This window comes from Photinus pyralis, unplaced genomic scaffold, assembly GCF_008802855.1.
Source record: "Photinus pyralis isolate 1611_PpyrPB1 unplaced genomic scaffold, Ppyr1.3 Ppyr1.4_LG2, whole genome shotgun sequence".
NCBI lineage: Eukaryota > Metazoa > Arthropoda > Insecta > Coleoptera > Lampyridae > Photinus > Photinus pyralis.
In genome coordinates, this window is record NW_022170403.1 from 40,267,244 (window position 1) to 40,289,569 (window position 22,326).

The 22,326-nt window shown below is 35.6% G+C and overlaps 1 protein-coding gene across 2 annotated transcripts in view; it reads left to right on the forward strand.

Annotated features, from left to right (window-relative positions):
* The window catches only part of LOC116164855 (protein hu-li tai shao-like), a 78,537-nt gene that overhangs the window by 9,991 nt on the left and 46,220 nt on the right, over positions 1 to 22,326 (forward strand). Inside the window, exon 2 of one of the 2 annotated variants that reach the window (XM_031479089.1) lies at positions 5,735 to 5,768. The exons of the other annotated variant lie outside the window; for it this stretch is intronic. The gene's annotated coding sequence lies outside the window, so the exon portion shown is untranslated. The remainder of the gene's footprint in view (positions 1 to 5,734; positions 5,769 to 22,326) is intronic. 2 annotated transcript variants of the gene reach the window in all.

Below are 22,326 nucleotides of genomic sequence, written 5' to 3' on the forward strand. Positions count from 1 at the left end.
CACGATTAGAACGTTGTATGCGGGTGCACCATCTTGTTGGACCCACCAGTTTCCAACTTTTGTTTTTTTTTGTGTTGTACATTCGTAAAAAATTCTACTCAATACAGTACGTACTTTTTGGCGGGCCATATCAAAAATAAAGTCGATGATGATTCGGTGATGTGGTTAAATAACTTAAAAAAACTTTAACCACCAGCAAAACCAAATACATACTGCTAATAGCGAGGCTAATAGTTATATTGCAGTAAATAGTTTTCGTACTGTCTAATAATGGAGAAGAATGCTTATAGTAAAATGTTAGTATTCCAAGAGTACTAGCCTGTTAATGCTTATTAAAATGTACAACTTACTTAAATGTCGAGTAGCAAGAAAAGTTTAAATTAAAAAAAAAATAAGACTCGGGTACTTGGTGGTATTGGTCTTTGGGACTGTAATTAATATTACCTATCATCGATGCATTTTGTTAGTAATTACTTCAAATCCAAGGCTGAACACCATTTCGGCCCAGTGGGTCTATGGAGGGTGTCGTAAGGGTGTGAGTTGTTTGGTGACTAAAAAAAAAAGATGCTTGTTGCGCTCGCATTACTCAGCAGTATTTTAACAATAAATGCCCTACGTATGTAAATTAAATTACCCTCCAAATTAGTAAGTACCTAGGCTGCATAAGGTGATGTGATATTGATACATATATCGATAATCACATAATTTTGACACAAAGTTAAAGCTGCTTCGTATTATCTTCTGATTATTCATCGTTGTGCAAAAATGTAAATGACTATACAAACACCGCCATTGCATAACGACTTTCATTGGAGTGAGCTCATGAGATCATCATTCCATATAATACTTGTTTGATAATCGCACGTAACAACGGCAAAGTCGGCTCTCTGCTGATCCTATAATTATTTTATGGACGTAACGTACGAGTAGATCGACTTTAATCAACACATCCGTTCGTCTTTCAAGTGCTTTTAAATACAATTTATTGATTATAATGTGCACAAACCATTAAAAAAGAACGACGCTATTTATAGGACAGTTTTTAATTCTGAATGTAGGCAATGTTAAGGGGGAAAAGGAAATGTTAACTTAGTCAGCTGATTTTATTTATCAGAAGAGTCGATTGTGGCCAACATGAATGTCTTGTGGTTTCCTTTCATTTGTACTGATTACGAACACGGAAGTAACTTGGAATTAACTTAAAAAGTCCATTAGTATATTTCCTGTTTTAGAAGTTAAAAACAAGAACCGTTTTTACGGTCACTGTGCGGATTGTTATTCAAAAATATATGAACCGTAAATGTAGTTGTCTAGGTATAGCAACAATAGGAGATGATGTGTTTCTCGAGATCGACCTATTTATTATTTACAATTGCAAATGAATGCGCATAAAAAAGTAGTGTGAGATAATAAATCCATTTACGCATTTCTCCAGTGATGTTAGGTAATAAATCCTTTCGTTAACTGCAATTAGTAGATGATATTAATTGTTTCCATCTGGTATAACCTGAAATTACAGTTACAAATAACTATGATTTATTATCAAATGTACCGATTTTCTCAATCAAGAGATCAAGACCAAAATTCAAGGTGTATAAACATAGGCCAAGCTTGAAGCCATATGGTTTATGGTTGGTTCGTTTTGGAGGAGAAAGGAATAGACACGCACGCCATCAATAAAGCCTTCAGATGCTATGAATTCATTTATAAGGACATCAATGAAAGCATTTGTGCGTTTTCCTGTTTGTAAGTCGACTCTGTATTAAAAATACTGTAACTCTTGTATATGTACCTCTATAATACATTATTGAGTTCTTGTTTGTATAATCTAAGATTGAGTTATTAACGAATTAAAATGGTGGTTAGGCTACTTACTTGCCTTTTGGAAAATTATTACCATCAAAGTCAGCCACGCCACGATCAAATATCATTGTATGCGTAGTATCATCATTGAATTTATAACTTAAATTCAATGGTATTATGTTTTTCGTACTTCCGAGACTAAAGTGACAACTTCACTCCATTATGACAAGTACTGAAGTGTCACTTTTTGTCCCGCCGGGATTAAATTTTGACGAAAATCCCGGAAGGATGAAATTACTAACAAGGCAATTTCAGTAGGTTGGTCCACATTTCGTATGCGGCACTACTTCTTAAACGCATCGTACTGCTGCTCATATAGTTTTTTGGATTTCGGTGGTACCTACTTTGGCTGCTTTTTATCAATATCAAATACACCTTTGTCACCCACCACCAAAATTATGACACTAGTAATGACAGTTTCCAAATTATTTTTGCTACCATAGCCACAGTGTCGTACCAACGCAACGTTCCTATGGTAACTGGTTAATCAGCGATTTTTTGAAAGAACGCGTTCTCTAACTCCATACATATTAAGTGTTTCAGTTTCGGAAGTACGAAAAATATCGTATATACCTTGCGACTGAAGTAGTGGTCTTAACCCCTCAGGTAAATTATGGCCCTCCCTTCGGTCGGGCCATAAACTTTACCTTCGGGATTAAAAGTACTACTTCAGTCCCGCGGTATATAATATACTATTATTTTCAATAATAATATATATTTCATGGCTGACTTTGATAGTAATAATTTTTCAAATGGCATACACACCATTTTGTTTAATAACTTAGCAATGGTTTAAGCTAGAGGTATCATGTGGCATAATTTTGAATTTGCAAAAATATGGGTAATGAAAGCTAATATTGTTTAGCTGCAGAGATGCGAATGGTGAAAAAAATCTTTAAAATGGGCGTAAGTAATACGGAAATTGTGTTTCATGATTAACACTTAGCAGATACTTGTCGTGCCTTCTTGGTGCCTTCGGCCTTTTATGTGCTCTACTCTCTACACCGTTTTTGGATAGTCTGTCGAGACCAAACGAGATGAAACGAGACTGAACCAGGTCGAGACGAGACTTTGGCTTGGTCTCCTCTCGCGGCAACTGTGAAAATATATATTATTTTTTTGCACCCCTAGCTATATGGCGCCACTGTGTTTTTGGAGATACATTAAGACGACTCGTTGTAACTCTTACAACTTTTACATTTGATGTATCTCTATTTGCGCCCTGGGGTAATAAATAACACAAATATCCATTGGGTAATTTATAATGAATATCTCCGTACCAGATGACCCAATAAGACTGTTCCTAGGTCATATCTCGGGAACCGCTCGTCGTATGACTTAGGAGTAAAAAAATGATTGGGTAAATCCGGGGGTAAATCGGTTATGAAGAATCGCTGGAAAATATCTTCAAGTTCTAAAAATGACCACCAGAGGGCGTAACTGCCATCTTAAATTTTAAAATGGCATTTTCTTTAAATTTCGCCTCGAATTTCGCATAATAAACTAAACATTATTTTTTCACATTTTTAAAGAGAACCAGTTTATCTGTCATTTTCGTAAAAACAAAAACTCAGTTATTTCAAAAACAAAGATGGTGTGGGGCGTACAATTGTTTTTGCAATAACCTGCTGTAACTTCTCAACCGTTTGACCGATTGTAACAAATTTGGTATCGTTGAAAACAGCAATCCTTGGGCAACCAGAAACAAATATAGTTAATTTAGTTGAATCCTTCTCCGCCAGGGAGCTAGTTTTGACAGTATGATCCAGAATCCTAAAAAAATATAAAAAAATCAGATGGAATGATATGACTTTCTTCATGAAAAAGTAGCCATATAGCATTCAAAGAGGCCAGTTTTTCAAAATCTCGTTCCTAACCTCAAAAATGAGATTAATTAATTAATAAAAATGCTTAAATTGTATCTTATTTGAGGTATTTCCGGTATTTGTCGATGGCGCGAAAGATTGTTTGGAAAAGGACCCTACACTTTTAGGTAGGCCTTGGAAAATTAAACAAATGAAACACGATGCATTATAAAATAATAACAGTCTTAATTTGTAAATTATTCTGCTGTGTTTACGCATTCAGAAAGTGCAGTTTTTTGAATTTGTAATCTTTTCTAAAATGCCGATTTCTAACCAAGAAGCATTTAATATGCTGGTGATATATTTTGAGTATTTTCAAAATGCGACCATCGCTGCCCGCAACTTCTATTTTCGTTATCCGAATCGACCACGAACCATCTCCGCCAGCATATTAAATGCTTCTTGGTTAGAAATCGGTATTTTAGAAAAGATTACTAATTCAAAAAACTGCACTTTCGCAATGTAAACACAGCACAATAATTTACAAATTACGGCTGCTATTATTTTATAATGCATCGTGTTTTATTGGTTTAATTTTCCAAGGCCTACCTAAAAGTGTAGGGTGCTTTTTTTTCGCGCCATCGACAAACGGAAATACCCATGGGAAATACGTAAAAAGTAAATTTAAGATACAATTTAAGCATTTTTATTAATTAATTAATATCATTTTCCCAATATTTGAGGTTAGGAACGAGATTTTGAAAAACGGTTTTCACTGGCCGCTTTGGATGTTATTTGGCTACTTTTGTATAAAGAAAAAGTCATATCATTCCATTTGATTTTTTTGATTTTTTTAGGATTTTGGGTCATAGTGTCAAAATTAGCCCCCCTGGCGGAGAAGGATTCAATTAAATTAACTATATTTTGGTTGATTCTCATTGCCCAAGGAATGCTCTTTTCAACCATACCAAATTTGTTAAAATCGGTCAAACGGTTAAGTTACGCAGGTTATTGCAAAAACAATTGAACGCCCCACACCATCTTCGTTTGTGAAATAATTGAGTTTTTGTTTTTACGAAAATGATAGATAAACTGGCTCTCTTTAAAAATATTGTTAGTTTATTATGCGAAATTGAAAGAAAATGCAATTTTAAAATTTAAGATGGCAGTTACGCCCACTGTTGGTCATTTTTAGAACTTGAAAATATTCTCCAGCGATTCTTCATGACCGCTTTCCCCAATAATTTTTGTTACCCCTAAGCCATATGACGAACGGTTCTCGAGATATGGCCGAGGAGTCTTATTGGGTCACTCGGTACAATAAAACAAATTAGGGTGCGATGTTAATGTGGTTTTTTTATTTTCTCTGCTGCTACCATTGATGGTATTCTAATGAAAGGTTACCAAAAAAGAATCGAGTACCTACCGCGCCTCGACCCGGTTCCTTATCGAGATCAGAGGAGCGAGGTGAGGGTGGGGGTTAACATAGTTTTATCCTTCATGATATTTGAGTTCAATCAAAGCTTATTGACGCCAATTGGCAAAAACTTGTTACACTTCAATCATCACAAAACAACCTATGATGTATGTTTTTTCTTTACTTTTTTTCTAGAATCATCTTTCGGACCTAAGTTATTTGTGATAAAAATCGCAATATATCACTGCATTGGTGCATTGTTGAAGAGGGGGCGTGGTTAATAAGTCACATTTTTCCCTCGATTTTTCCTGATATTAGTTGTCGAAGCCTCTCCAGAATAACCGACCTACTCTGTGTTTATTATAAACAATACTTCTATTAATGTACAACTTTTCATCTTCTTGTACAGACTGTAAATACGAGTATAAAATAAGAAATAACCGCGCGCTACTTTTTTTTAGAACGTTATGATAACTGTTTGAATTGCAATTTCTTTTTCTATTCATCTCTTAATATTGTGTTACTGTTAATGATGGGGGACTAAAACTATTACTATTATAACGGTGTATTGAAAACGAACTATTATGTGAAATTGCTTAAAAAATAACATAAGTTTTTAATACTTTATTCAAGTTGTATTTTGTTTCAGAACTGCCAGAATAATTTGGATAAGTTAGCAAAAAGTAAGTACATAATATAATTAATTTTTTCCCTATCCGACATGCACGTGCATTCGATTCGGTCGTGGGTGTAATGATCTAGCACTTGTCGAGACATCTTTAAATTACACATTCATTGTATTCGACTGTAACATTATTTGGCAATTTTGTCGTCATGAATTCTTTGTGTTTCGGACAAATTATTTAGTTACACGCAAAATAGTTCGTTGAACTTTCTTTGCTTGTACGATTGAAGTACGAGCAGTTTTCAGGAATATAATAAGCTAGGTTGCACAATTGATGATGACTTGTGGCCGTACAGGTTATGAAATGACTTAGGTGTGTGAAATGGAATTGGTTTGTTGTTACTATGTGGACCGTTTTTAGTGATTTATCCTTATAATTATTGTTACATAATGATTATTATTATTATTAGGTTATTATAAGTACACTCCTTTCACTTGGTACGTTGTTTTTAATATTCTTGCCGAATAGAATGATTTTCATCATTTTTATCCAACGGTCATTCAATACATCCAAATACAGAAAGGATTTTTGAAATTTTAGCGCAAATGGTCCCCCCATACCTATACCTTTTCAGGAAATAAAAAATAAAAATATAATATTTCAAGATTTGTGCGCGACTTACAAACCCTCCCCAATTTCATATTTGAGTTCTGTGACATTCCTACTTCAGAAGACCGTGAATTCTCTGGTAGAAATTGACAAATAGACCCAGCAGAACGTTCATAAATTAATTAAAAACCCTTGGATGTGATTCGTTATCTTAATATGCAAAAACACTCCGCAACGACATATAACAAATTTCGTTTAGCTTTGAATTTTTCGCACCACGTTCACATCTCCCTGTTGTAGGAAATATTTAGCATAACCAAAAACCCAAGTTCCATACTTTCCCCTCGACTTTCCCTCTGCTATGGTTCCTGAGAAAAAGTTAAAGAAGAAAACTCAAATGTTGGAATTTTGGAGGGTTACCAATTTACTGACATACTTACGTAATTGATAACTTTTTAAATGGACTTACGTTGATAATTTAATTTTTGTCTCTCAGTTCGTATGTTATGAAGAGAAAGTATAACAAGGTATGGAAATGATTATTACAATGTTTATTTTCTGATAATATGCATAGGCATAGTAAAAAAAAGTTAACAAACCTGCAAGTGATTATAAACAAGTCAAAAGGTTTTCGCACTAAGGCGAGTAACTTCAGCGCATTTTCCATGAATTGATCAGTGCTTCCCAAAAGGCCATAACTATGTGAGCTATGTTTTTCGTTACTAGAGGCATCTATGGTTAAAATTTCAAAGAAATATCTTCATAAGTAAGGAAGTTAGCACTAACTGAGTATGCGCACAACTAATGGCAAAGCATCTGTGATTAATAAAAACGAGTTACCTTACGGTGTTTACTAATATATAAATTTTTTTTCCCCCAAATTATACATTATAATATAACTACCAAATAACCCAAAATAAACATCACACAAAACCACAGATTTCAAGTATCTATTCCCTGCATCACCCTTTCATCTGAAATACTTATAAGCATAATTGACGCAAGCCTGACGATGGTAAACACCGAAATCGATCGCAAATAGAAAACAAATAAAAATTTTGTTTATATACAGGGTGTTTTTTTGGGAGCTTTAGTTAAACGTTTCTGGGAAAGTAAAAAAGGTAGGTTTTTGAAAATTTGTACCTAGGGGTTACTCTGAAGGCCCAATCGATGTAAAATATTTTCAAAATGGTGGCACTTCCGGAAATACCGGAAGTGGCTAGTAAGTTCATTATTTTAAATGGAAACCCCTATTTTTTTATTGCATTTTTGGATTCTACGTGAAATTTCAGTTCTTTTGATACCCCCATATCAATATCTACAATTTATGGTTTTTCAGATATTTTGACTTTAAGGGAAAAAATGGTGGGTGCAGACGGTACCTTGAAAATTGATTACTTAAAAACGGTTGTAGTTATGGCAACCCATTTTTGCCAGTGCATAGAGAAAGAATAGGGCTTTCTTTTAGTGTACTTTAAAAAAAGTTAAGTTGCGCAAGACCGCACCTATGGAGATCCAAATTTAAGAAATTTCAAACAATAAAAAGTCAGTTTTTTTAAATGAAATGCCTATTTTCTTACTACTCAATTTGATAGAGAATCAAAATTGGCATATTTTGATATTACATGTTCCTATACCTATCTTTAACAATTTCTGACTTATTTCCATTTCATTGAATTGATAACATTTTTTTTAATTTTCTTTTTAGTTGTCGGCCATGATTTTATAACAATCGAATTTTAAACAAACCAAGGAAAGGATTCTTTGCTATCAATGATTCTAATCTAAATAATTAATTCATAAAAAAGTTAACACAGTGATCAGCTAAGTGGATAACAAACTTGTATGAAAATAAAATGAAATATTTTAAAATTCGCTTTTCAACACATGTTCAAAATGAGCGCCTTCGTGTTTCAAACACAATTCAATTCTTTTTCTTAACTGTTCTCCTGTAGAGTTTTGTATCACATGTGATTCAATAGTTTCTAGTGCATTTCTTACTCTTAAGATCATATCTTCTTTTGTTGTGGGAGGCCTGGCATAAACAGTGTCTTTTACATATCCCCACAAAAAGAAATCTAATGGGGAAAGGTCCGGGGAACGAGCAGGCCAAATATATGGCCCGCGGTTTCCGATCCAATTCCCTAGAAAAGTGGCATCTAAAAACTCGGAAATAATGCCTGCATTATGTGCAGGAGCACCATCTTGTTGGTAATACATAGCATCATATTCCTGTAGAGGCAGATCTTCTGTTGCAGGAACAACAATATTACGTAATATTTCCAAATAACGTTCTGCATTCAAATTTTCTTGATACACATGAAAACACAAAATCTTGTTTTTTTTTCAACGCACAAAACACATTAAAACTCCAACACTCTTGGAAGTGTACTTCTCGATTCAAAAAAGGATTTTGATCGCTCCAGTAATGTGAGTTATGACGATTAAACATGCCGTTTTTACTAAACTTGGCCTCGTCTGACCAAATAATGTTCCCCAAAAAATTATCATCCTCCTGATCCCTTAACATTAGCCATTCGCAAAACTCAATTCGTCTTGGGAGGTCCCCCGGTTGCATCGAATGCACATTATGGAATGAAAATGGACGATAATGGTAGTTTTTCAGGATTTTATGGATGCAACTAATATTTAATCCTAAAGCAATTTCCGCGTCTCTCAACGAATTAGTGGGGTACGCCGTGAAATATCCAAGCACGTTAGCAATATTATCCTCATTTTCAGCAATAGGTCTTACTCTAGGTATTTGTTTCGGGGGTACAAAACTTCCAAAATTCAAACAATTTCGTTCCAGTGTTCGAATGGTATGATCACTAGGACGTGGTCTGTCTGGATATCGCTCAATGAATGTACGGCAAGCACGTGCCGCGATTCTGTCCATTTCACCATAAATCACAACTAAATTCCAAAAATCTTCATTGGTGAAACCACTGCGAGCCATTTTTCGATTACTCAAACACTTATGTTAACTTATAACAGGTGACCGATTAGTGTCACTAGATTTGTTTAAAATTCGATTGTTATAAAATCATGGCCGACTACTAAAAAGAAAATTTAAAAAAAATGTTATCAATTCAATGAAATGGAAATAAGTCAGAAATTGTTAAAGATAGGTATAGGAACATGTAATATCAAAATATGCCAATTTTGATTCTCTATCAAATTGAGTAGTAAGAAAATAGGCATTTCATTTAAAAAAACTGACTTTTTATTGTTTGAAATTTCTTAAATTTGGATCTCCATAGGTGCGGTCTTGCGCAACTTAACTTTTTTTAAAGTACACTAAAAGAAAGCCCTATTCTTTCTCTATGCACTGGCAAAAATGGGTTGCCATAACTACAACCGTTTTTAAGTAATCAATTTTCAAGGTACCGTCTGCACCCACCATTTTTTCCCTTAAAGTCAAAATATCTGAAAAACCATAAATTGTAGATATTGATATGGGGGTATCAAAAGAACTGAAATTTCACGTAGAATCCAAAAATGCAATAAAAAAATAGGGGTTTCCATTTAAAATAATGAACTTACTAGCCACTTCCGGTATTTCCGGAAGTGCCACCATTTTGAAAATATTTTACATCGATTGGGCCTTCAGAGTAACCCCTAGGTACAAATTTTCAAAAACCTACCTTTTTTACTTTCCCAGAAACGTTTAACTAAAGCTCCCAAAAAAACACCCTGTATTATCAAACACCGTAAGGTAACTCGTTTTTATTACATCTAATATATACACAATGGAAAACTTCGTCAAACGCATCTGTGATTAGCTGATTACTATATGCGATATGTTTATCTTTACCATAAGTATCTGTGGTTAAAATTTTAACAAAATATATTAATAAATAAGAATGTTGATATAGCGCAGCCCGCGCATGCGCAGTTTAATCGTCAAGATTTTCCTTGGCTCAGGTGCCAGAGCTATACGCTACCGTATGCAAAAAGAATGAGCTAAATATCTTGAAAACTGTAAGAGTAGTTAAGGCCTCGGACAGACGGACGGAGAATAAAGTGGCTGCAATAGCGCACCCAACTTCATTGAAAAATGCGCTAAAAATGTATTTTCTATATTACTTCAGGAGACAAGATGTTAAAATTAAGTTGTTTGATTCTGTGTGCTGTGATATAACTGATATAAGCTACACAAAATTGCGCATCATTTTCGCAAAATACGTTACAATAACTCCCCCTCATAAAATATTTGGGCTAATATGATACGATTTGGTATGCTAACAAAACAAAGGTCAGTTTAAAAAAAATTCGGAAATTCCGAAGATATTCGCAAAAAAACGAAATTAACCATATACACTGTGTCCAAAATAAGGATGTCCATCATAACCATAGAAAGTACGACGATGGTTAAGTTAGGGAAAAGTTACGCAATTAACCAATAATCAAAAAATTATGATTACTCCCGAAGATATGCGAGAAAAACCCAAATTTACCGATTTTGACAATGAAAAACACTTTCTCATTGCTAGTATTTGAGCTCTACAAGAGAGCATTCAGATTGTAAAGACAGCGTTTCGTTTCGGAGAAAACATCCTCAAATTTATTTTTTATATGGCTCGTAAAAAAAGTACATACTGTAACGGACAAATTTCCTGCAAGATGTAAAATGTATCCGATAGGTATTCTCGCTCGATTAGGGCGTTGTGCGCGGGTGGACCTTCCTGTTGAAACTCACAGTTTCCAACTTTTGTTTTTTTTTGTTTTTACAAGAATACTTCACTTTGCTTGAATAATTGACGTTTACAATTTACACACTACGACCATAAAGGATGATTTACTTATTGTTGTTTATAAATTTGGGGAAAAATGGCGCGACGGTTTCACAATAGTTATTTGTTTCATTAGTACAAAAAATGTCAGTTTTCGGGACGAGGAAGATAGTTGCTGGACGACGCGTTAGCGGAGTCCAGCAACCTTCCGAGTCCCGAAAACGCATTTTTTGTACGAATAAAACATAAAATTTTTTCTCCAACCCCCTTTACTTCAAATTATATTCGAATTTAGATTCAGTTACAGTTTCACTACTATAGTATAAGAACTTCTGCTTTCTTGTCCTCACGTGTCATGCCACTCTAGTTTTTAGGTTAACTTATAACCTATTCGTTTTTACCTCTTACTTCTCACCTCTCGCGACTTTGTAGGGAGCAAATCTTGAGGTAGCATGTTCTGCCGTTTCTATAATCTCTGACGGAGTGCAATCCATGTCGCTATCAGTTTCAGTCATTTTATTGTATACACAATTAATATTGTTATATTTTGTATTGAAATAAAAAACTTACCATACAGTTTTTTAATTAAAATTAAATGCAATTAACTTTTTCAAATTTTGAATTCAAAATGACAGATAATAGTGCAATGGGTCTGAAGTAGATGGCGTTACGCGCGACGGCGGGTTGTCTACGTATTAAAATTACGTTCACGGAATATGTAAATTACGTTACGGTTACACATGGTTTAAATAAAAATAGCGAGCGTAAATCATTTTCAATACATGTACATACGTATAGGTAACATCATTATTTGCATTGAATATGCAAAAATATTTGATTTGTATGTATAGAAATATCTTACAACCTGCAATGTAAAACGATGTCAATGTGACATATCTCCGTGATTGTAATTTTTTAATTGGCCAACTTTCAAGGTCAATTTCTTTTTGGTACTAGGACCAAAAGTATCCACTTTTTGTACAGTTGCCATGGTGAAAGCGATTAATCCGCAAAACGTCAATTTTAGGTACCGAACACTGTCACAAAATAGCGTCTTATTCAGGTGGTTGGAGAAAAACATTATTATTGGTTGTGTGTATGTACTATTTTCATTTGCATTTCTTTTGTTTACAATGCATCCTACACGTATTGTGCTTTGAATAACCACAATAAATCATGTTATTTCCATTTAATCGCAAAACCACTTCCTTATTTTCCTCATTCTCTCTTTCACAGTTGATGAGCCCTATTATAATAGACGCTCTTAGTTAAAACAGTTTGTGCCCTATAAAAAATATGAACATTTTGCGAGTTTGAATTCACCAGTCCGTCGTTGCCAAGAAAATGTTTTTATTTTTGGAAATGCGTTTTTGACTAACCTTGTATAAATATAATAGAGCGTCCCACTGCAAAGGTAAGGTGTTACGTATGCCACATTTTTTTTTCTATTGTCTTGTTTGTATGGTAAACTGCACCAAAAAAATTGTCGGAGCGTTACAGTTAGGGGAAGTATTAACCGTGAAATATTTCACGTCCGGAAGTTATTAAGTGCTGTTATGTTTTTATCCGGCAAATCGGCAACGTAGGTATACCAAACATTTATGTACGTTTGCAAATTAGTGACAATTGGTAGGTGTTTGAAATGGGACATACCTCTATTATACGTTTAAATATACTGATTAACGAATGAGGTCAAATGATTTAAATAGTTGACAATTACTTCATACAGTCATTCATATTACGTACTATATTTGGGTATTATCGTTTATTGACTTATGGGCTGCTAGCGCGAATTTATATTGTTTGTGTACAGGTACCTGCACATGACCTCCGCTACAATTACGCGTCCTAAAACGTGTTTTCTTTGAGAAACGGTTGAGCGGGTTGACCACAAGCTAGGAGGGGGGACTAAGTTCTTAGTCACTGCCATCCAGTCCGTCAAAATATTTAGATTCGTGAATATTTTGGAAAAACCTTGGTTGTAGAATACCTTTTCCAAATAAACCGAATAAGTGTAAACTGTGCACAACTCACTGCAGATAAAGCGCATTTTTTTAACCGAAATAGCTTTTGTTTTGACATCACCAATGGATATATTTCTTGCAGACGTCTCAATCGCCCTTTGTGAGTACCCTCTTCTGACAATCCGTTCTTGAGGTATAAGGGAATATACCCGATAACGATGAGGTCAAGGATGAGGGCTATGGTGTTGAGGCCTTTCATTAGAGTACCATGAAGGATAAAACCAGTTCTACTCCATTCTTATTTTCGAATTTTTTGTGTGAGGTTTCTTTAATTTGTCGGAATGTTAAATAAACCATTTAAAACTGAGATGATTTTATTGTTTTTAAAAAATATAACTATTGATTGATTGATTGATTCGGTCTTTGGTGTATTGTAATTAGTATAGAATCGAAGTATAAATTTTATAAAAGATAATGTTACCGATACTTCTCAAACATTTCCGAACATTCTCGAAAGTTTTCGAATATTCGCAACGATAAATTATGGATTGGCAGAGGGAAGTGCCATAGAATTGCAACCACGAACCTCAGGCTTGTCTCCGCTTGACTTCTTTAACAAGATGGTTGTAGGCAAATTACAAGAGACACTTTTGTTAATGTCGGTGAAGAATTTCAGCACGAGCTGTATTATCCCTGTACTAGTGGAGAACACATTTATTTTGTATTTGTGTTTGTTTTTAAAAAATTAATTTATAACCAGTCTATCGAAATTTAATTTTGTGGGTATTTCTCCCTCGATGGCGGGTGCATATTACAATTTATTATAATTGGCTGCGAGTGCGGGGGCGATGCACCATAGCTATCTAAATAGACGCACTTTTGCAATTTTTGATTTTGTGGCAAAATTACTCCAGTAGATGGTTCGTTTTGTAATAAAAGTCTTTTATATTCCATGTCTCCTGTTGAAATCCAGAGAAATTTTGACAATTGACAACTGACAATTACCAATAGTGGTACCTATACTCGTAGATGAGAATCAAAAAGCTGGAAACAAATTTAAGATCGGATAATATTACGGTGAAATGGAAGGTAAGAAATTCCATCATTTCGCGTGCGCTTAATGAGTACATGTACGCAAATTAATAACAATTGACACCTTTTATTACCAATAAAATGACGTACGTGCCACGCCACACTTGGATTAAGCTAATTAAAAAGTGGTAATTATTGGGACAGGCGAGGTTATCCGTCTGTGAAATTTATTTAACATGATAATCCCACGTAGGTAATTTCTATTATATTATGAGTACATCGTACCTGAGATAAAGCGCAGTCACAGTCTAACTTGAAATTTTGGGAAATATTCCAATATTTATGTCTTTTTCATAGTGCGATTGACCAATAGGGAAGGGACAACATATTATTAAACACGAGATTAAACAAGTAATCCAAAACCACTACTATAAGTGGATACTGCCAGCGCAAGCCACTCACGGTCAGAACCTTCAAAATTCATACGGTTTCTTGGGAATCGAGCAGCTGAGTTTGATCTTTTTCTCAACAAAATTGGTGATAAATAACGGTTTTGACATCTTTTGAGTAAAAATATTTTCTTCGCTAAAAATACACATCTATCATTTCTTGGGTATCGAGCTACCGAGTTTAGTCTTTTTCTCAAGAAAATTCATGCATAGGTAAGGATTTAGACCGATTTTGGACAACATTAATTTTTGATAGTTGCACAACATCTAGAACACATACGCTTACATACAGCAAAAACGCGAAGCAGATACGAAGTCTATAGTTACTGAGATTAGTTAATTTTTTTTTATTTCTCGCGAAGAAGTCATCCTTTATAAAAAGTCCAGGTTGTTCCAAAACTTTAAACGTATCATTTAGTTTTTAAATAAAATTGAATCTGTTTGGGAAGTCCAAATATTGACAGATGAAATGAAGTAAGTATAGACTGAGATAAATTCTCTTCTTTAAACTCAACATTTTTTATTGTCTTTATTTAATAGTGGGCGGAGTGGTAGCTAATTAGGTACTTCCCACTCAATCCACTATACACAAACAGCAATGCCTTACCTGGATTCGAACCCAAGGCCCTTGTAGCCAAAGTTAGAGCTACTATGTACTACTAATGTCATTTGTCAATAAGCAAGGCTTATCTGACTGACTTTTATCGGCCAATATTTGGATACAAAATTTTGATGTTGCCGAACATGTTTATGAATTTATTTCAATACCTCGTATTTTAGGAAAATTTGGATTTTCGCATGCGCAGTGCCAACTTTCTTATTTATGGAAGCATTTTATTGAAATTTGACACATATGCACTTGGAATAACAGCAAATCTACCACCAGGCTCAAAATTTGGTTTTGCCCACGCTATAGCCGTACCCAGGAGCTCGTTTGCTATATTTGTTTACACGTTTTTTATGCATTTATTTCGTTGAGGAAGCTGATAAAATTATGAAGAACAGCGAATTATTCTTTAACAGTACTCTCTTCAGCACTATTTATTAGCTAGTAATAAATGGCACATTACCAGTATTTTCTTCATTTATCATTATATCTCACTTATTTTTCAAATTATCGAAAAAAAACCAAGGAATAGAAGCTACTTGTAATCGCATTTCGCATTAGATTACCTTTTAAAACTTTCCATGTTCGGTTCTTGAGCTATAATAGCAATAATTTGTGCTTTTTCAAATGAAACGTATAACAATGTATGTTTTCTACTTAAGGTGAAGTGAAAAATGTGGACAAACGAATACTCAGCTCAAAAAATACCCGATATTTCCCAGTACCTGGGAATACCCAAAGACTTCCGAAGAATTCCCATATTTCCCACGAACTGCTAGAGATTTTCGATGAATTTCCAGAAGCTTACCCTGAATTTCAGAATGTCCCTATATTTCTTTAGATAAAAGATCTACAGAAAAAGATTTATTACAAAACTTTCTTTATGATTGTTGAATAATGTACTGTTTTCAAAATAAGTATACGGGTTCATGTAAAAAAGTTATCGGTCCTAACCTTTTTGCAGTGGAACACCCTGTATATTTTAGTTTTAAAATTCAATTTTGCTTCAAAACTTTTGTTAATGTTTTTGTATTTTTTAAAAATTATTTTCTTCTTAAATCTTTTTGAAATGTTTAAAATTTTAGTGAATCATTTGTATTTTTTTTAATCATCCGTAGCAATTGTTTTTACTTTCATCACTAGAGAGAAAAATTGCATTTTCTTCACGCTTTTTAGGAACGAAAGTAATTCTTTCTATACTGTATTCATTTTAAGAAGGTAGCGGTAGAAAGCATAGGGAAGCTTTGACCTTCACTGTGATTGGTTAAAACACGAGTCAGTATTACAATGAAACATAAAACGACTGGTCAATTTTGTAAGGTGGTAGTTTATGTTGCCGACTAAACTTCCGAAATGTCATTAGCTGATATTGTCAAAGATTTATTTCTGTTCGCTGTGCTGAATATTTCTACTTTACAATAATTTGGTGCCGTTTTATATTTTTCCTGTGTGTGTTGATCTTCAAACACAGCGCCATCTACTACCTTCTTATACTGAATGCAGTATAGAGTAGTTTCTGAAAAAGCGTTTTTTATCTTTCTACCTCAGATTGAAAATCAGGTTCGAGAATAAACCAGATTGTAGCCAGGAAAGGATACTCAAAAACAATTTAAAGACCTGTAACGATTAGATTTCTCAGTAGTCACAGTTTGGGTTTTTGGGTTACTTGGGACAAAAATTGAAAAAAGATACACGGGACTCGGCGCTCTACCTGATTCGTCAGTCAACCCGAGAGATTCTTTCAGCGCATTTCATTTATTGGTCAGTCATGTCAGTTATACTCGAATATTGACGGATATCTTCGGGTACCTGCTGAAATCTTCGGATTCCTGCGGACCTCTAACAAGGATATCTCGAGGGATATCTAGTGTAATTTCCTTTTAGGTGGACGCGTTTAAAATGTGCGAATCCACCTGAAGAAATATTTTTTGTAACACTAATAGAAGACCTCGAAATACGTTTAACTACTGGCGCAATTGCGAGGGCTCTACTACTTATTTTTAATGTGTAGTTTACATCACATGTCGTATTTATTTATATGTGACATTGTGACAACCCTTGTTTATACACGTGATGCGATAAACCAAATTTTTCTATTTAGTAGTAATGGCTAGGTATTTAAAAGGCAGACATTCTGTTTTATTTAAATAGCATCTTATTAACTTTACTTGAGTAGTAAATACAAATAGTGTACAAAATTACTCGACGGAAAAGTTGTAAACTAACCAATTATAACGGCTGTCTAAAAAGTGATTATCTATTTCGTGATCGTCTAACTGAAAACATATAATTAGTTTGCCGTAGTGGGTTAAAATAATATAGGTTTTGAGCGTTCCGTTCGTTTTTTACTCCCCTCGAACTTTGCTTGATACTCAAAACGTGGGAATGAAGAATTTGACTGTTTTTGTATGCACATACTTGATTAATTTCACTGCAGCTGCTTTTATAACACGACGTCTATTCTAATCGAAGTGTCTTTTGAGTACGTACCTCCTAAGTAATTTAAATTATTAGCCATAAAAGTGTGTCGAAATTTTACGGCAGTTTAAACGTCGTGTACCCTGTATGCAAATGGCATTTCCTGCATTTATAAGCGTACGTTTATATTAAAACTTTAAATACAGATAGAATGATTAGTTTCGGTCTGGCACCAAACGTGGTTCATTGACATTTTCCATTTTAAAGGTCGTGCACAATCATTCGATTTATCAGCTTTATATAAATTCGACCCCCCGGCCCCATACATATTTAATTAGCGTAGAGTCACTGTTAGAATAGAGGTTAAAACTTGTAATTAATCATCAGTGAGAAATGGTATTTTGTATTTTAGTTTATTAAAGGGTCAGCTTTGCTCGATTTCCAAAAGTAGTCAACCCCTTTTTAATGTCCAAATTTTTAAACACACTTCCGCACCGTTTCTTTCATGGTGTATTTAATCAATCGGATGATTTTTTGAGACGCCCTCAATACTATCGGATTAGTAAGATTTATTAGTTAATCTAACCCGATTCCTCACAAGAAACCTTCAAATAAAATTTTTGTCTATCATAAAATCATTGAATTAAAGTAGAAATATCAAAAAATACATCTCCAAAAAGGACAGCTAATATTGTTAATTTATTTAAAACGATTGAAAATTCACAACACAATGCCTTCTAACACTTGATAGTTTCAGTTTAGCTGAAACAAACGAGGAAAAAAATATCATTTTGTGGAGAAGTCAATTGTCTTCAAATTTGAGGTGAGAACCTACAACCTACAATATCTATTTTTCATGTTAAAAACTGTTAAAACTTTTTCGGGTTACGCCGAAGCGTCGCCTGATGCGCACGCGCACCGCTTCGATTTGAGTGCGCGCTACCGAATAAATTTAAATGAGCCAATAAGTGTTCAGTTACCTTTTGATCAACGCAAATCAATACCAAAACGGCTGCGATGTCACGTGGTTTTTATTTAATCTTTCATAATCTAAAACTAATACATAAGAACGGTATAGACTATAAATCTCATCAGTTTTCATACACTTTTTAACCAATGTTAATATTGCTCTTGCAAAATAAGATTTGGTACGAGAGTTAAATGTTGTCATTAAAAGAATGTTACAATTATATATTTTCACGCAAACATTACCTATCTGAAAAAAATTAATAGAACGGTATGCAAAAAAACATCGCAACTATTTATGCGCGATCATCATCAATTAATTCGGTAACTTACCAGAGGGTTTCACTCCCTGAGCAGAATCCAAAAGACTCAAATTTACTGGTTAAATACAAATCTCTTGTGCAGTTATAAGTGAAAATTGTTTTTTCAACTTTTAACATTAGTGGCACATCACTCTGTTTCCGTTTATAAGTTCTTGCTCGACATGCAGGTGGTCGACCTGGCCCACGGTTCGTCGTACAAAAATGTCTATTATTATTTATACAGGGTGTCCCTAAAAGGTCTGTACAACGCGCTACCAGGGGTTCTTGGTATCAAAATAGGACGATTTAACCCAACTTACCTCTATCCAAAAGTGCTTCGTTAAGGCGCTATTTGCCGCCAAAGATTCAAAAAACAAATCGTTATTTTTATTTTATCGGAAAATGGTTTTGCCGATTAAAATGAAAGTCGGGAAGTGAATGTCTAATGTAAAAAGGGTCTTTGTGATATCATCGTTTTGATTGTAGTTGCTATGTAGGTGGTAAAATACTGACCATCCACATCTGAAGAGTTCTAAAACTGTTTAACTACTATTTTGACAGTTCTGAATTTTTAGACACTGATAGACAGTTTACTTGCAAGCATTTTTTGTCTCTTGATGAATATCGCTATCTGTGATGGTTTACGAAAAAAACAAAAATTTAGGCATGATGAATGGCATGCACCATACATGCGATTGTTCCTCAAAAACCATAAGTGCAAGCAAGAAGTAGGCTATGACGATTTGGAAACCTGTGAGTATACTCCCTAGCGCATTGGCGACCATTTCCACGACAGCATCCAAACACTAATAGCATATCAGTTAACTCTGCGTTACTGTATTGAAAGGCCATATTACAATTTTAACAATGAAATTTTAAGTCTTCAAGCAAAACGTAAATTGTTCAAGTTTAAGAAACAACAAACAAACGTTACGCCACTCTAAGGTTTCACAGCCATCTTCTGATTTTTTTTAGGAACAATCGCATGTATGGTGCATGCCATTCATCATGCCTAAATTTTTTTTTTTTTCGTAAACCATCACAGATAGCGATATTCATCAAGAGACAAAAAATGCTTGCAAGTAAACTGTCTATCAGTGTCTAAAAATTCAGAGCCGTCAAAATAGTAGTTAAAAAGTTTTAGACCTCTTCAGATGTGGATGGTCAGTATTTTACCACCTACATAGCAACTACAATCAAAACGATGATATCACAAAAACCCTTTTTACATTAGACATTCACATCCCGAATTTCATTTTAATCGGCAAAACCATTTTCCGATAAAATAAAAATATCGATTTTTTTTTAAATCTTTGGCGGTAGATAGCGCCTTACCGAGGCACTTTTGGATAGAGGTAAGTTGGGTTAAATCGTCCTATTTTGATACCAAGAAACCCTGGTAGGGCGTTGTACAGACCTTTTAGGGACACCCTGTATATCTCAACACAAGTAAAAACTGAAACCTCTATACATATATGATTATATTATTGTTGACGTGTTGGTAGAAGAAGATTATTGTAATTAAGTATTTTAAGGAAAATACTCGGGAAAATAACATTTTATTTCAAATCCAGCAGTGTATACTTACGTTTTTTTATGAATAACGATAGATCTCTGGTTCGAACCAGCAATAAAAATTGAACGACGACGTACTATAAAACAGTCTAAAAATTTCATTTCAAAGGGCAATAGAAATTTATTGTAGATATGAAGTTAAATTAGTATAAGTACCTGACTATGTATATAATATATATGAATGAATCTTTTGTAATCTTATGTAAAAATAAAGCAAGTTAATAGTTATTTATGTATTAAGGGCATAATAGTGATGTTTATATTCTCGAGGGCGACGAGTTAAAAAATTATCAAAGTCCTCGTTTGAGATCGAAGGGACTTCAGCGCATTTTTGTGTGGCAGATCAGTATTCTATTAGCCACTTTCGACTCAACCATCAATAACAGATCTTGTCAAAGGCTACTACATTCACTAACCGCTTCCCACTTTCCGCGTGCACCCGCAATTCGCTTTTAATGTTTTGACTCCACCATCAGTAAGATCGTGTCGGGGGCTACCACATTCCCTTTGACGGTACCCCCTTCCGACGTCCCGTTCACCCGCAATTCGCGTTTGAAGATTTGACTCCACCATCAGGAAAATCGTGTCGGGGGCTACCACATTTCCTTTGACGGTACCCCCTTCCGACGTCCCGTTCACCCGCAATTCGCGTTTGAAGATTTGACTCCACCATCAGGAAGATCGTGCCGGGGGCTACCACATTTCCTTTGACGGTACCCCCTTCCGACGTCCCGTTCACCCGCAATTCGCGATTGAAGATTTGACTCCACCATCAGTGAGATCGTGTCGCGGGCTACCACATTCCCTTTACGGTACCCACTTCCGACGTCCCGTTCACCCGCAATTCGCGTTTGAAGATTTGACTCCACCATCAGGAAGATCGTGTCGGGGGCTACCACATTCCCTTTGACGGTACCTCCTTCCGACGTCCCGTTCACCCGCAATTCGCGTTTGAAGATTTGACTCCACCATCAGGAAGATCGTGTCGGGGGCTACCACAATTCCTTTGACGGTACCCCCTTCCGACGTCCCGTTCATCCGCAATTCGCGTTTGAAGATTTGACTCCACCATCAGGAAGATCGTGTCGGGGGCTACCACATTCCCTTTGACGGTACCTCCTTCCGACGTCCCGTTCACCAGCAATTCGCGTTTGAAAGATTTGACTCCATCCATCATGTGAGATCGTGTCGCGGGCTACACATTCCCTTTTACGGTACCACCTTCCGAGTCCGTTCACCCGCAATTCGCGTTTTAAGATTTGACTCCACCATCAGGAAGATCGTGTCGGGGGCTACCACATTTCCTTTGACGGTACCCCCTTCCGACGTCCCGTTCACACGCAATTCGCGATTGAAGATTTGACTCCACCATCAGTGAGATCGTGTCGCGGGCTACAACATTCCCTTTTACGGTACCCACTTCCGACGTCCCGTTCACCCGCAATTCGCGTTTGAAGATTTGACTCCACCATCAGGAAGATCGTGTCGGGGGCTACCACATTCCTTTGACGGTACCCCCTTCCGACGTCCCGTTCACCCGCAATTCGCGTTTGAAGATTTGACTCCACCATCAGGAAAATCGTGTCGGGGGCTACCACATTCCCTTTTACGGTACCCACTTCCGACGTCCCGTTCACCCGCAATTCGCGTTTGAAGATTTGACTCCACCATCAGGAAGATCGTGTCGGGGGCTACCACATTTCCTTTGACGGTATCCCCTTCCGACGTCCCGTTCACCCACAATTCGCGATTGAAGATTTGACTCCACCATCAGGGAGATCGTGTCGGGGGCTACCACATTCCCTTTGACGGTACCTCCTTCCGACGTCCCGTTCACCAGCAATTCGCGTTTGAAGATTTGACACCATCAGTGAGATCGTGTCGCGGGCTACCACATTCCCTTTTACGGTACCCACTTCCGACGTCCCGTTCACCCGCAATTCGCGTTTGAAGATTT